Source organism: Zootoca vivipara, chromosome 10 (genome assembly GCF_965207765.1).
Source record: "Zootoca vivipara chromosome 10, rZooViv2.hap1.1, whole genome shotgun sequence".
NCBI lineage: Eukaryota > Metazoa > Chordata > Lepidosauria > Squamata > Lacertidae > Zootoca > Zootoca vivipara.
This window is the reverse complement of record NC_142593.1, coordinates 60,945,398-60,962,257: the sequence shown is the minus strand read 5'-3', so window position 1 is coordinate 60,962,257 and position 16,860 is coordinate 60,945,398. Positions and strand designations below refer to the sequence as shown.

The following is a 16,860-nucleotide window of genomic DNA, read 5'->3' as shown; positions in this document are numbered from 1 at the left end:
CAGGACAGGGTCCTGTTAAAGCTGAGTGATGTCTGGTTTTTGTGATATATCACCAACTAAACATCACGATATATCAATATATCACAATGTCTGAAATAAGGATGTAACTGTGCAGAGCCTAACGGGGTTATGTCCTGGCAAGCGCTACTACCGGTACTTTAGGGGTCTAAAACGAATACATTTCTACCTACCTTCAACATTAAAACTGTTGTTTTACACTGCAGAGCTACAGGGGCAGAAGGAATCACGAGAGAAGCGAAGACCGGCTTCACGGATTTCCCCATCTCACAATTTTTTACATAGCACACAATCAGATTGCGATTCGCGATATATCGCCATGTCTGATATTGTGAAACTGTTATCACGATGTGGACGTCAAACTGATTTGGGATGCTGTATCAATACATCAATATCAATACCAGCTCCTTGAAAGATTCCATCAACTGTGTCTCCGAAACTTTTTACACATCACTTGAGAAGACAGGCAAACGAATGCCAGTATGCTGGAATAAGCAAAGTTCACCAGTGTTGAAGCAATGACTCTTCAACATCAACTTCGTTGGACTGGTCATGTTACGTGGATGCCTGATTATCATCTTCCAAAGCAACTACTCTATTCCGAACTTAAAAATGGAAAGCGTAATGCCGGTGGTCAACAAAAGAGGTTCAAAGACTGTCTCAAGGCAAATTGAAAGAAAAATGTAGTATAAACACCAACAATTGGGAAACACTGGCCTGCGAGCGCTCCAATTGGAGAACAGCCGTGACCAAAGGTGTCATGGGCTTTGAAGACACTCGAACTCAGGACGCAAGGGAGAAACGTGCTAAGAGGAAGGCACACTTGGCAAATCCACACCGTGATCAACTCCCACCAACTCCTAACCAATGCCCCCAGTGTGGAAGGACGGGCGGATCCAAAATTGGCCTCCACAGTCACTTACGGACTCACTGTTAGGACCGTGTTGATGGAAAACAAGCTATGAGTTATCGCCAAGGAAGAACACTATCCAACCCTAAGTCCTGTGTCTCCAGCGTGTACCGTGGGCAGAAGCCAAGGGACACATCAATCCTAACCCTACCATACTTTCAAGAATATGCAGCTGTGACCAAATCGAGGCAACCTTTTGATTGTGCACTGAGGGTGGTTTGCGCTCATTACGTTATTGTGGAGGTCAGACACGGCCCCACAGCCAATACTGCTTGTCCCTGCAAATGTTCTTTGGTGCAAGCCCTTCATTTCCAGTCTGGACAAGTCCTGAGGCATCACAGTGAAATCCTGCAATGGTTCCGGCTGAAAATATCCACAGGCGTTTATTCCACTTTTTTCGTTCCTAGCACAAGAGATCCCCTCCAGATGACAAGGATGGGGTAGCACTGTGGAAGCATTGCAGAACAACTAATAAACCAGAATAATATATAGATGCTGCGGTACAAATCCATCACAAATGCAATATTATTGCATCAGAAAATACCTACAAATAATAATAATAAACCCTACCAGTCCAGAGGGGCCATACACATTTCCTCTTTCTTTTTTTACTTTTTACTTTTAAAAAAATCATGTTTCATTTTTCATTGAATTGCAGAGTTGCAGGGCCTTTGTGTGATTGACATCTGATGCCCTTTTTAAGAATGTTGTAGAAGGGGGGGTCACTGGGTTGCTTTTCTTCTTAATTTTTATTATGTATTTTGTGGGGGGGTTTTATATTGTAATTTTATGTTGTGAACCGCTCTGAGATCTATGGTATAGGGCAGTATACAAATATTAATTTTATTATTATTATTATTATTATTATTAATAACAACAATAATAATGGAACCCAAGTGTCATCTAGTCCAGCCCCCTGCAATGCAGGAATCATATCTAAACTTTCATTTTCACATATACAACCTGAACAATACGTGAACAGTACAAGAAAAAAAAGCAAAGTAGATTAAAGCACACATTTCAAGTTCACTCTGGGGACAGAAGTTGAGATGTGGAACCTAAAAACTCTGCAAGGAGGACAGATATGGATGTCATTAATCCTAGCTTATGTTGTTTTTACAGATCCAGCACAGGACTTTCATCTTAAAAGACTGCCTACCAAGCAATATGAGAGAATGCTGGTGAGGGGCAGGCAAGAAAGAAAGAAAGAAGATTCCTGGAGAGGAGACTCTGGGAAGTTTTAAGAGTTCCAGATTTTTGCATAATGCGCTGGCAGACCCCTGATGCGCTCTTGCTCATTTACATCACGAATAAAGGCACCCCAAACATTGACAAAGCTGCCGTGTCCTCTTCACACTTTGGAAGAACAAAATACTTCTCATACTGAGAAAAATTGAGGCACAGATCCTGCTAGAAGTAAGCAGCAAGGAAGATGGCTGTTAGGCAGGATGGCTCGGCTCTGCCTCCATGGCTGGAGGCTGCAATACTTCTGAATCCCAGTTGCTGGAAACCATGAGAAGGGAAAGTTGCTCTCGTGCTCAGATCCCGCTTGCGGGTTTCCCATTAGAGCACCTGGTTGGCCACTGGGCGAACAGGAGGCTGGATTGGATGGGCTCTAGTGTGCTCCTATGGACAAGACAGCTTGGTTTGGCTTGCTTTATAATAATAATTTATTACTTCTACCCTGCCCATCTGGCTGGGTTTCCCAAGCTACTCTGGGCGGCTTCCAACAAAACATTAAAATACAGAAATCAAACATTAAAAGCTTCCCGAAACAGGGCTGCCTTCAGATGTCTTCTATAATAATAATAATAATAATAATAATAATAATAATAATAATATTTATACCCCACCCATCTGGCCGGGTTCCCCCAGCCACTCGGGGCGGCTTCCAACAAAACATTAAAATACAGAAATCAAACATTAAAAGCTCCCCTAAACAGGGCTGCCTTGAGATGCCTTCTAAAGGTCTGGTAATTGTTGTTCTCTTTGACCTCTGGTGGGAGGGCATTCCACAGGGTGGGTGCCACTACCGAGAAGGCCCTCTGCCTGGTTCCCTGTAACTTGGCTTCTCATAGCGAGGGAACCGCCAGAAGACCCTCGGCGCTGGATCTCAGTGTCCGGGCAGAACGATGGGGGTGGAGACGCTCCTTCAGGTATACTGGACCGAGGCCGTTCTAAAAGTCAGGTACCGTAGTTGTTTATTTCCTTGGCAACAGATGGGAGGGCGTTCCAAAGGGCAGGCGTCACCACCGAGAAGGCCCTCTGCCTTGTTCCCTGTAACTTTGCTTCTCACAGAGAGGGAACCGTCAGAAGGCCCTCAGCGCTGGACCTCAGTGTCCGGGCAAAACGATGGGGGTGGAGACGCTCCTTCAGGTATATTGGGCCGAGGCCATTTAGGGCCTTAAAGGTCAGCACCAACACTTTGAATTGTGCTCGGAAATGTACTGGGAACCAGTGAAGGTCTTTCAGGACCGGTGTTATATGGTCTCGGTGGCCCACTCACGCAGCTCATTCAACAATGGGGAAGAAATGGAGGCAGTGAGAGAGTTTACTTTCCTGGGCTCCTTGATCACTGCAGATGGTGACAGCAGTCACAAAATTAAAAGACGCCTGCTTCTTGGGAGAAAAGCAATGACAAACCTAGACAGCATCTTAAAAAGCAGAGACATCACCTTGCCTACAAAGGTCCGTATAGTTAAAGCTATGGTTTTCCCAGTAGTGATGTATGGAAGTGAGAGCTGGACCATCAAGAAGGCTGATCGCCGAAGAATTGATGCTTTTGAATTTTGGTGCTGGAGGAGACTCTTGAGAGTCCCATGGACTGCAAGAAGATCAAATCTATCCATTCTGAAGGAAATCAGCCCCGAGTGCTCACTGGAAGGACAGATCGTGAAACTGAGGCTCCAATACTTTGGCCACCTCATGAGAAGAGAAGACTCCCTGGAAAAGACCCTGATGTTGGGAAAGATGGAGGGCACTAGGAGAAGGGGACGACAGAAGATGAGATGGTTGGACAGTGTTCTCGAAGCTACGAACATGAGTTCAACTGTATAGAAATTTGTGCAGGAAGTTTATGCTGGCTGAGGCTGAAGACATGGCACCAGGTTGACAAAAGTTGTTGAGAAAGAGTAAAGGCCCCCTCCACTCAGCCTTTCCTTGCCACCCACCCACAAAACTCTTGTTCCTATTTTACTTGGGCCCCCTTTTTTTGGTGTGGTGGGAGGCGTATCAGTGGCCTTGCCAGGACTCAAAGACTGGAATGGTTGCAGTATTATTATTATTTTTTTTTTTTAATGGGCCAGATCATATGCTTTATTAAGCAAGATCTAAATCATTCCTGCCCTGCCAGGGCCCTTTGGTATGCGCCAGCCATTAAACACACAATTAGCTGGCATTTACAAATCTGTATAAAAACTGCTCTGGCCGCCCATTCCGCAGCCATTGCTTTGGGAGGGGGGAGGCAGGAATTATTTCTCCCTCCAGCTGAGCCCATCCTGCACTATTCTCTCATTAGCAGAGCCTGCTTCAAATGGCTGGATCCATTTCTTCCCCCAGATTTAAGTCCCAGGAAAAGTGGGAGCATTTGCCACTCTGCCACTGTTTAAATTTGCTTCCACTCAAGACCCTAATGGGCAGAGTGGAATGGGCAGGTTAGCTCCGCAACACATCTCCTTCCACAATTGTTTCAGCATGATTTTTTTTTGACCACCCACTTCTCTCCACCCCATGTCACAGACAGGCAAGGTATCAAACTGCTTTACTCACAACCTCTGACTTGGCACATGAAGGCTTTAGATTTCTCAGTTTGGACATTCTACATAGATCAGAATCTCAGAATCAGAGTTGGGAGGGACCCTGAAGATCATCTAGCCCAACCCCCTGTAACACGGGAATGAATATGCAGGAATAGAACCTGCCACCTTGGTGTTTACAACCCCATGCTCTAGCCAGCTGAGCTATCCCATGAAGCGCACCGGCTTATAGCAATCTTCAAAGATCTCAAGGGCTGTCCTATGGGAGGTGGAGCAAGTTTGTTTTCTCCTGCTCCAGAGGGTAGGACTCGAACCCATGGCTTCTGCTGCTCCAGAGGGGAGGAGGATCTGAACCAATGGATTCAAATGACACAAAAGGAGATTCCGACTCAGTGACAGCTGTTCAACAGTAGAATGGACTCCCTTGAAAAGTGCTGGATTCTCCTTTGTCTCAGATTTTAAAGCAGAAAATGGATGGCCATTTTTCACGGATGGTTTTGCTGTGATTTCTACATTGCAGGGGGTTGGACTAGATGGTCCTTTGGGGTCCCTTCCAACTCTACAGTTCTATGATTCTATGATTGAGAAGGACCCAGAAAAGGACATTCAAACTGATATCAACCCCTTAGGATGTATAGGAATGGAACTAGAATATGGGCATTTCGGTTTTGACATAGTCAATTCCAGCACCACACCAAACTGTGGTTTGTGCAAACCACAATTTAGCATCACCATCATAGGAGGCAGCAGTGCATCTGAAGGGGAGGGGAGGGGGCTCCTGTGTTCGAATCCTGCTTGCTCAAATCCCATAGGCATCTGGTTGACCACTCTGAGGAAAGGATGCCATTGTTGGCCCATTGGCCTGATTCAGAATGTTCCTCTTCTGTTCTCAAGTCAATGAGAAGTTTTGTTTCTCAGAAAACATGGAGGGGCAGCTCATTTTGCTGAGCCAGGCAGGGAGGAGAAAGCAGCCCCACTTAACTGTTAACATGTGGGCAAAGAGAGCCATCATATACTCCTTTTCTCCCTTCGCTCCTGTCTGTTTTGCTCTGGGCCACTAATCCAATTGAGCCGGGCTCCGAGCTCGTAACAAAAGCTACGAGACATTTGTCAGATCTCTCGACTAGACCCGTGGCTAATTTTACAACGTTAATTTATCTTAGCATATTATATCGCTTTAATTTCGTCCCTCTGGATCCCATTACCACCACCGTACCTTGTAGCCAGCGTGTAGCGGTAATTGCCATTATTAGCAATGTTCCGTGGGCTGGAGCAGCTCTGCAAATAAAGGAGCAAGAAAAAATGGGGAGTCACCAGGTCGGCGGGGGCTCCGTGTGAGGAAAAAAGAGGAGGAAAGCAAATAACTTCAGGGCTGGCTGGGCTGGGGGGAATTGTAAGGCCACCGTGGTGTGGGATTAAAAAGGAGGTAACCGGGGTAGTAAAGCCTCAGAAGAGGAAAGGGAAAATCATCAGGGAGAGAGGAACATAGGAAGCTGCATTGTAGAGAATCATAAAATCACACAGTTCTAGAGCCAGAAGCAGCGTTCAAATTCCGCCAGGCACATTTTGCACCTGCCTGTCGGCCACTTGCAACCAAGTGAAGCTGCCCAGGCGCCAGAACGGAGCATGAAATCTCTGCCATCTGGAGGTGCTTGCCTGGGGATCCCTGGATCTTGCCTGTTTTCACACACTAACAACACATCCTGTAGAATTCTATCCGTTATATTTTTTCTGCACAATCAGAACGAATTTCAGGAACCAAAAAGTCGTATTGGAAAATATGATTTTTTTGAGCCGTCTGGCCCCCAAATGACAACTAGGCCTTCTGTTTTGACAACTGCAACCCTGGTTGAAGGAGCCAATTGGCACCTAGCTTATATATCTGAGTTTTGAATACTGGCCAGAAGGTACCCCCAAGGGTCATCTAGTCCAACCCCCCGCAATGCGGGAATCTCAGCTAAAGTATCCATTTGGTGACAACCTATAGATGAGAAACGGCTACCCAGTCCATCACATGAGCTCAATGGAGTCCCAAGGAAACTGACCCGGAAAGATATGCTGGTTCCTTATAGTGAGCCTTGGGGTGCCCAGTCTGACCCCCCCCCACACACACACACATCACATGTCCCCATGCTACCTGCCCAAATGGGGGCCAAAAGCAGAAAGAGCAGGTAGCTCAGAGGCCATTCCTGGCCTGCCTTTTGACGGACATTCGCTGGACTAGACGCTGTTGTTTGGCCAGAGATTTGGGAGTGAAGAGACAGAAGGGCTTTCACACACGTCTCTGAATCCTGGTCTTCAAACAAACAGGAAAGCCTTTCTCTCTGAATCTCAGAAGCAGGCAAGTCCAGCCTAAAATGTCAAGCTTGCTGACATAAGAAGCATCAGCCGTTCACACCTCTGGTGCTGCTCAAGCGAGGCAGCCATGAGATCACCAGCACAGGAGAGAATCAGAGTCGGAAGGTACCCTAAGAGTCATCTAGTCCACCCCCTGCAATGCAGGAATCCCAGCTAAAGCATCCATGACAGATGGCCATCCAACCTCTGCTTTAAGAGCCCTCCTACTAAAAAAAAAAAACACCAGCAGGTTCCTCCACCTTCAGGGGCTCATGTGGGGGTAGACCAAAAGAGGGCCTTCTCTGTGGGGACCCCCAAGCTGAGAAACTCCCTCCCCACAGAGATGTGCTTGGCACCTTCATTGCACAGTTTCCAGAGAATGCTGAAGACAGGCACTTTTTTTTTTGTCCCAGCCTTTGACACTTGAAGGGCATGTTTTAGGGACCTGGCTCATTTTTATGGTTGTAAGTTGTTTTGAACTGTTTTTAATGTTTTGTGTATTTTATTTGTTTCATGAACTCTAGATATGCACATTTTGATTGTTTAAAAAAACCTAAAGTGGCTGTGTTTCATTGTTCTTTAATGCTGTAACTTGCCCTGGGGCGTAAGAGTGAAGGCTAGATAATTAAGAAACAAGAACAATTTAACAACAGCAACAACACCCTGTTAGGTGAATTACGCAAGGGGGGAGGGAATTAGAATCGAATATGTGGGCTTTACCCTGACCTTCATGCATACAACAAAATGCACAAAATAAAGATAAAAATGGGAAAAGCAGAGATTGGGAATTTAGAGGGTACCTTCAGAAACAATGCAAAGTTCAGACTGGGGAGATTAGACGACCTGCTTGTGTTCAGATGTGCATTTTTGCAACCATCCCATCCAACAGCCTTAGGACCATCTATGGGATGCCCTTCCTGTAACCAGCTGGGTCAGGGCTGAGGACCACAACTGCTCTCTTCCGTCCCTCTCTCAGCATTTTTGAATTATTGACTATATAATTTCAGGGGTGATGCACTTGGATTTAATAAAACCTCTCTGGAGGTTATAGAGAGACTTACAGAACAACGGTGCCCTTTGGGGTGAAAAAGGAAGTGTCAATCATTTAGCCGAAAAAGAGGCAAAACCACTCAAAACGAAATCAATCATGGCAGAAAACCTATTACAGATTAGAGCATCTCGAAAACAAAAGCAAAATTCAAATCCATCGGTTTGAATCCCACAACAATGAAATTTCCATTTCTCCCCCTTTGGTGGCAAGGAAGCATTTCCTGCCTTGCATTATGCAGCCTTCAGATAGATTCTCAAACAGCATCCAAGCATAAGCAAAAAAAAAAACAAAACAATCAGATAAAATTCAGATGAACCTTCCTAGCATCACTTCAAAGTCCCCATGGGATCCTCGGCTGACTCATTATTTTCACCCGACCCTCCAAAGCGATGACATCAGAGCAAGCTCAGATCACCCCCAGGCCTGGCGTAACGACATCAGCACGGTCCTGATGACACAGCTACTGCCTGTATCATTCATGACATCACCCTGGAACACGAGATGCAGGAAGGGGCTCTCGGAGGAGCAACGGAGAGATCAAAAGACACAAACGCTCCTCTGAAGTCACTCCAATAAAGGACACACCAGTCACTCGCTTCCAATGCTAAGTCTGAAATGTGGGCTTCTGGGAGCTTGTCAGGTTGCAAAAACTATTAGAAATCTGCAGCCCTCCAGGAGCAGAATAGTGTAAAAATAATAATAATCACTGAGTCATTACAAGTCTTTGCAACTATACTGGATATTATATATATATTACCCCGTTCTCCTTTCTTAAGGAGTCCAGGATGGCAAACAGGACTGGATTGAGGTTTGATGAGGCCCTAAGCTACTGAAGGTAATGTGGCCCTTTATATGTCCAGCTGTCCTTTGTCAACAACAAATGGTCACTGTTTTGTGTGTTGAATAGATGCTATATGGTAATTGATGGACCTCATAGGTATCTCAAGCCATTTGCACATAACAAAATACTGTATGTATTTTATCAAAGTAATTGTTGAACTGAAATACAACTAAGAAGAAGTATCCAGGGTTTCTTTTCCTTCAATTTTTTTTGGGGGGCCCCAAGAGAGTGGGGCCCTAAGCTATAGCTTGTTTGGCTTATACATAAATCCGGCACTGATGGCAACCAACAATAACGACATCACAAAAATGATTCCGGTACAGTTGCGGATTGGGAAAGATCTGCACTTAAAAGGATCATTGGAAGAGGAAGGTCTTCAGCAGAAAAGGCAGCAGAGACAGCCACTGTCTAATATTCAGGGGAAGGTATTCCAGAGGGCAGGGGCCACAACACTAAAAGCCCGATTCCTACATTGTGGGGAGGATTCCTACACTGCAGGAAGAGCTCAACAATGATCCGTTGGGTACGGAAGGGGTGAAATGGTCTTCCAGGTATCCTGATCCTAAGCCATTTAGGGCTGTGGTTCCCATTTTTTTTGGAGTTACTGGCAACTTGATTCCATAAGCTCATCCCCACTGCGCTTTCTTTCCCCAGCCCTACAAAAAGCACTGTTCAGAACAGCGGTAGTCATGACCCACTAAGGATGATAATAACGCAATAAAATTCAAAGCGCTAACAATTAATTGCATGTTTATTCAAAATCCAAATAAAACTGTTGAGTTTAATTAATTGAACAAAACTGATGTCCTTGATCCAGTGACACCAGCTTTTCAGAATCTGATTGTCATTTACCCCTCTGGCACCCTCTTGCTGTTTAAAGCCCCCCTATATAATTCCACCCCAGAGGGAGGTACTCCCCACTTGTATAAGGTTTTATCCATCAAAACGAGCACCTTCAACTTAGCCGGGTAGCTTACTTGCAGCCACTGCAACTCTACTAAACATGGGAGAACATACTGGCACCAGGCCCGGTGGCAGACCCACTCTGCTGCATTACAAAGATGTTTGCAAATGTGGAATGAAGGCTGGCAACACAACTGGATGCTTTCACCTGCCCCAGCTGCAACAAAACAGGTCTGTCTCTCTCACATTGGTCTCTACAGCAGGCTCTGCAACCGTCCGAGACAGGCAGAAGCCAGCCGGCCAACTATTGTGCCCCATTGAGCAGCTTCCAAAGAACCTTAAGGGCAGCCCCACAAAGAGCACATTGCAGTAATCCAGCCCAGAGTTTACCAGCATATGGACAACAGCAGTCAGGCTATCTTGTCCCAGAGACAGCTGTAGCAGCTTTACCAGCGGGAGCCACTCGGGTCACCTGCAGTTGAAGTGGCACAAAGATGGAGCCAGGAGCACACCAGACTGGTCCAATCCCATCCAAAGCAGGCAATCGATCAGTTACCTGGACCTGGGGACCAATCTTGCCAGGATTCAGAGTCAGTTTTCTGGGCCCGCCAGAACACAGAAGAAACTCAGGGTGTGTTTGGCACCATCAAGGGAAGACTCTGTGCCAAAAATGTGCCAACGGACAGAGCAAGCGGCGAAGCTGTAATAATTCTCATCCATCACCAAGCTACTTGAGGACCACCCAGATGTAGCCTGCAGGCGCTTCCTGAGCAGTAACCTCCGTGAACACGGAATAAACGTGCATCGGTCTCTATTGCAGAGGCCCTTACCTCTCAGGTGTTGCAGGCAGCAAGGTGTGGTCCAAATTGCTCATCCAACTCCTCTCAGCTTCTCCACGCTTTCCCTGTTCTGGGGTCTCGCCTTTGAAATCCAGGGCTTCCTACCAAGATAAAAGGAGGTGTTGAGTTAGGTGAAATCATAGGAAATCTTTGCACCCCTTTTCTGCTGTTAGTGTTGCTAAGTTCCACCCCTGAGCTGCCCTCCGCCCCGTGCAAAACGCTTTGCAAAAAGGAGACGCTTGCTACCTTTTTTTTTTTTTTGCCTTGTTCAGCAAAAACATATCCTCATTTTTTGGGGAGCAAATGTGAGGGATTTCTCTACATGGCAGGCATCTCCTGCTTGTACTGTACATGCTGCTTTGAAGTTCCACTCTGCTGGGAGTGTGGCAGAGCGGTTAGAGTGTGGGACTAGGACCTGGGAGATCAGGGTTCGAGTCTTCCACTTGGCCATGAAGCTCGCTGGGTGTGACCTCCAGCCAGCCGCTGCCTCTCAACTTAACCGACCTTGCAGGGTTTGCTGTGGGGATTGAAAGAGGAGGGGGAGAACCACGTATACCCCCTTGAGCTGCTTGGAGGAAAAGGTGGTATATAATTGCAATAAATAAATACATGCAAGCCTGTGTGTGGTTCAATTATTTCACTACAACCCTGTGAGGTAGGCGAGGCTGCAGGATGTTGGCTACCTTGGCAAGCATTAGGGCTAATCCAGGATTCTAACATGAGTCTTCCACAGTAAGAAAATGGCCATGACAGGGATAAGAGAAAAGACAAAACTCGAAGGCGAACAAAAACAAATTTATTCGGCTGAGAACATTTTGATTAATGGTGAAAAATGAAAAGCAACATCATTTTCCAGACTCTGGTCTCCCCTTCCCTGCAAGTATTCAAAGCACAACAGCCAAGCAAATCTTAACCCCCTTTACGACCTTCCTGCGAGGAAGGCTGCCGTTCTTCCAAGGATTAAGCCTGCCAATTGCTCTTCAGAGGGAACCCATTAATACTATCTCATTGCTACGTTTTGGCGCTGGCAGGCTTTTGGTCTCTGCAGAAGATGCCCGTCCTGCAAGTCTGCTCAACGTGGTTGGCATTGCTGTCGAAGGACAGGCTCTGGGGAATTTCTTACACACACAGGACTGGGAAGCTGACGTGTCGCGTCCAATGGCCCGGCTGGAGAACTCTGTCACAAATTACTTGGCAACACGTGGGAGTCCTTGCATTGACTTCCACCGGGTTGCTGGTTCTGATCTTTCGAAGGCCCATTAAACAGGAGTAAATAAGGGAAACCCCCGCGTGGGCCTGATTGAGAAACTCATTTGCAAAGCTCTGGGAAATAATTGCAAAGTTTTCCTGGAGCTTGAAGGAGGGAGCGGTCCGTTTGTCACTGCGGCAGCCCGTGCCGTGTGCCCATTCATCACGCTTGTCAGGTGTCAGCCACTGAAAAATTCAGCGGTGCCTTCCCCCCTCCCACCGGGCAGCCCATCATTCACAACGTACGCAGCGAGGATGCCTGGAGACCACCAGAGCAATGACTGAGAAATGTGACAGAAAGCACACACCTACACGCAAAGTGCCATTTGCATGCTTGCACCCAAGTGCTCGCGGGCCTCGCTACATAATAATCAAAGAAGAGCCTACTGGATCTGGCCCATGGCCCTTCTAGTCCAGCATCCTGCTCTCAGAGCGGCCAACCAAATGGCCATTATGAGGAACCTGCAAGCAGGACAACACACAGGATTATTATTATTATTATTATTATTATTATTATTATTATTATTTATTATACCCCACCCACCTGGCTAGGTTTCCCCAGACACTCTGGGTGGCTGCCAACAGAATATTAAAAACACAATAGAACATTAAACATTAAAAACTTCCCTAAACAGGGCTTCTTTCAGATGTCTTCTAAAAGTCAGATAGTTGTTTATTTCCTTGACATCTGATGGGAGGGGGTTCCACAGGGCGGGTGCCACTACCGAGAAGGCCCTCTGCCTGGGTCCCTGTAACCTCAGTTCTCTGTGAGGGAACCTTGGAGTTGGACCCCAGTGTCCAGGCAGAACGATGGGGGTGGAGATGCTCCTTCAGGTACACTGGGCTGAGGTCATTTAAGGCTTTAAAGGTCAGCACCAACACTTTGAATTGTACTCAGAAACTGGGAACCAAGGTAGGTCCCGGTGGCCACTCCCAGTCACCAGTCTAGCTTCTGCATTCTGGATTATTTGCAGTTTCCAGGTCACCTTCAAAGGTAGCCCCACAAAGAGCGCATTGCAGTAGTCCAAACGGGAGATAACCACTCTGGCGAGACAATCCATGGGCAGGTAGGGTCTCAGCCTGCGTACCAGATGGAGCTGGTAGACAACTGCCCTGGACATAGAATTGACCTGCGCCTCCATGGACAGCTGTGAGTCCAAAATGACTCCCAGGCTGCGCACCTGGTCTTTCAGGGGCACAGTTACCCCATTCAGGACCAGGGAGTCCCCCACCCCCTGTCCCCCCAAAACAGTACTTCTGTTTTGTCAGGATTCAACCTCAATCCGTTAGCTGCCATCCATCCTCCAACCACCTCCAGGCACTCACACAGGACATTCACCGCCTTCACTGGTTCTAATTTAAAATAAAGGTAGAGCTGGGTATCATCCGCATATGCAGAAGAGCCCAGCCGGTCCCTTCTAGGGCCCTGGCCTTGCCCAACAATGGCGGATTCTGATGCCCACTTTGTCTGTACACTCTTCTTCCCCACTTGGGAGATGCTCCTTCCCACTGCCCCATTTCCATGCCCAGTGTTGGCATCTCAGGTGGCCTGCCACTTGCGGACGTCTGTTGCAGGCCTGGAAACCAGTAACCAGGGATAGATGGCATCTAAACATGGAGGTGCCATCCAGCCATCACGAATCCTTGGAGACATTCTGCATGGATTTATCTGACCTCCCTTTAAAGCTGGGCTGACCCAGATTGCCCTTTGTTTCTTGGCACAGGTTTACGATTCAAAGGTCAGTGTGCGAGTGGGGTTTTTCTTTTGTTATCTCCCCAGCACTTTCTCCAGGAAAACCCTCGTTTTACTGCTGATTGCCGGATTTCCGATGGGCAGATCACAAGTGTCATGAGGCAGCAGGAGTTTAAGGAAGGGCACTGGGCTTCTGTGGGCAGACCGTATACAGTTGTAACCTACCCAGGCCTGGGATCATGTGATGAAGGGCAGGCTAAAAATACTCTAAATTAGGGCTGTCCAACAGGTCAATCATGATCTACCGGTTGATCGCAGGATGCCCCTGGTTGATCGCGGGATCCCCCCCCCCTTCAAAAAAGCTCAGTAATCATGGCTTTCTCCCCAAAAAAGCTCAACAGCTTTGGCTTCCCCCAAAAAGCTCAACAACTCTGCTTAATCACTGCCAGTTTTTTTTATAGTGGTTGTAGATCGCAGTCTCTTGGAAGCTGGACAGCTCTGCTCTAAATCATAGGGTTGGGATCCCGAGGGTCATCTAGGCCAACCCCCTGCAATGCAGGAATCTTAACATGTGGTCCCCCATCTGATCTGAAATAGGTCAATAGAAGGATAGACAAGTTTCCCATAACAGGGCAAACAGTTGCTGGGGGAAGGAATAGATTCATTTGCTTATTTCAGGAAGTGACGCTGACCCCGGTCCACCCCGTGGAATTGGGCCGTCCACTCACCCCAGGGCACCTGGTGCAAGAGAGCATCTGTGCGACACGGCCAAGGACTGAGGGCACGGAGGCCAACGCTTGTTGTGTGCTCTTCAGCTCCTGGGCCCCCTTCCCTGCAAGCCGCCATCCTAATTTCTCTCTCCCCCCCTGCCTAGACAAGCTTTTACTGGCTCAGGATAATCAAGCGTTTATTCGAACAGCATATTTTTAGGGAGTCTTTTTTTTTAATAGGCACATTTTATCTTGTCATTTCCACCCCCTTGTACCTTGATTGCTTTATAATTAATATTTTTATGTTGCAATATCCCTGTGTTTGTAAAAGGCTATTACCTTCTCCAAGGCTCCTATAGATGCGCCGGGTTATAAATCCGGGGGAATAAAAAAGCTAAAAGATTTTAAAAACCGGGAAGACTATCACAGCCAGACTAACCTATAGGAGGCTGTTTTTCTGGCCCCTTCCCTTCCCACCAGAAATAAACCTCCAATAGAAGCGAGAAGGGAAGCGAGAAGGGCTAAATTGAGACACCTGCCGCCTCTCAGAATGAGATGCAACAAGGAGGTTTGAGGTGCTCAGCATGTTTGGGGTTTGGGAACGGGGGGGGGGAGAAAATTAGGGATAAATTAAGGATCAAAGGGAGGGGTGAGGAACAATCAATTAGACAAGGAATAAAAGCCCCCCACGCGCCGCTGCCACCGAAAAAGGCCGAATGTTCTAGCGCCCGTTTATTAAACGGGCTGAATGGCACTAGTTTTAAATAAAAGGACACATTCTAGTCATGTATAAACATGCTGATTCCCGGACCGTCCGCGGGCTGGATTGAGAAAGCGATTGGGCTGCATCTGTCCCTCGGGCCTTAGTTTGGGGACCCTGCAGTAGTCGATACCAACTGTACCAAAAGGAACTATTATGAAAATAAGAAATACCATATAAATACCATATTGGCCATAATATAAGCCGCACATTTCAAATTTGGTGTCTTGGGGGAGGCTTGGGAGCCACGGACAGGGCAGGCGCCATTGCCCTGCGCTCCCGGGCTGCTCTCGGGGTAAGCACGCTGCTTTGCCTCCCCCTCCCCTTCCTTCCGATGGCTATGGGGAGGCTTGGGAGTGGCAGGTGGGCGGGCGGGCTGGGCGCCGTTGCCCTGCGCTCCTGTGCTGCTTCCTGGGGGGGGGGCTATGCCACTTTGCCAGCGGCGTAAGGTCGCGAATGTAAGCCGCACTTTAACTTTTCACGATCAGAATTTGGGGGGGGGAATGCAGCTTATATTCAGGCCAATACGGTAATTAGAGGGGGGGTGCCAAATTTTGTCCTCGTTTTTGTTACCAAAGTGGGTGGCGAGATGGATAGGAGAGGGTTGGTGCTCATCAATATGCTGCGAGTAGGTAGGCCCTGGGGATGTGCTGTATTCTGCATGGCCCCCATTTGGTCCAATCAGACCCAGGCTCAGGCAAGCAAGAAATTGGGTTGAACGCCTGTTCTTTCCCCCCAAGCAATGTGAATTAAAGGAAAACAGAGCGAGGCTATTTGCTGGAAACGTTTTGCAGAGGCGAAAAGACAGCAGCGGAGGGGTGTGCCGGGGGAAAGCAAGCAGTGAACCTCCCCTCTGATGGGAGGGCTGCCCGAAACTGTGGAGGCTGGCAATCTTCTTGCTCTGGACCGAATGGGCTTTGTCCAATCTATTTGAGGCTCTTCAAGAAAGGGTGACCCAAGAGGATGGAGCGAACCCCCTATGGAGAAAGCTTGAGGCACCTGGGAGTTTGGGGTTTAGAGAGAAGGCAAATAAGGGGAGGCGGGTCATGGTGGAAGTTTATAAAATGATACCTGGCCTGGAGAAAATGGGTAGAGAATTGTTTTTTCTCCCTCTCTCGTAACACTAGAACTCACAGACATTCCAGTAAGCTGAATGTTGGAAGATTATGGAGAGAGAAAACGCCTTTCTTCATGCAACACACGGTTAAACTGTGGAACTCCCTGCCACAAGGGGCAGTGGAGGCCACTCATGGAGGACAGGAGGGCTACTAGCCAAGATGGCGATGTTCTGCTTCCACAGAAGGCTCATACAACAAAAAATAATATTTAGAATATGCTGGGGAAAGTGCTATCTAAGGTATCTACTGCAGCTCCATTTTGAAAGAAATCAGCCCTGAGTGCTCACCGGAAGGACAGATCGTGAAGCTGAGGCTCCAATACTTGCCACCTCATGAGAAGAGAAGACTCCCTGGAAAAGACCCTGATGCTGGGAAAGATTGAGGGCACTAGGAGAAGGGGACGACAGAGGACAAGATGGTTGGACAGTGTTCTGGAAGCTACGAACATGAGTTTGACCAAACTGCAGGAGGCAGTGGAAGACAGGAGTGCCTGGCGTGCTCTGGTCCATGGGGTCACGAAGAGTTGGACACGACTAAACAACAAAGCAAGGTATCTATCTGTCGGAGATGCAATAGGGATAATGCTTCTCTAAAACATATGTTTTTTCATTGTCCTATACTGAAAAACTTTTGGCAGACGGTAACTGAAACCATCAACAGAACTGTATGGAACAACC

The 16,860-nt window shown here is 47.4% G+C and overlaps 1 protein-coding gene across 3 annotated transcripts in view; it reads right to left on the bottom strand.

Moving 5' to 3' along the window:
* CNTFR (ciliary neurotrophic factor receptor) overlaps nt 1-16,860 on the bottom strand; it is a 385,394-nt gene that overhangs the window by 284,646 nt on the left and 83,888 nt on the right. For all 3 annotated transcript variants that reach the window (XM_060280404.2, XM_035100658.3, XM_088653079.1), the window contains exon 2: nt 10,646-10,755. The gene's annotated coding sequence lies outside the window, so the exon portion shown is untranslated. The remainder of the gene's footprint in view (nt 1-10,645; nt 10,756-16,860) is intronic.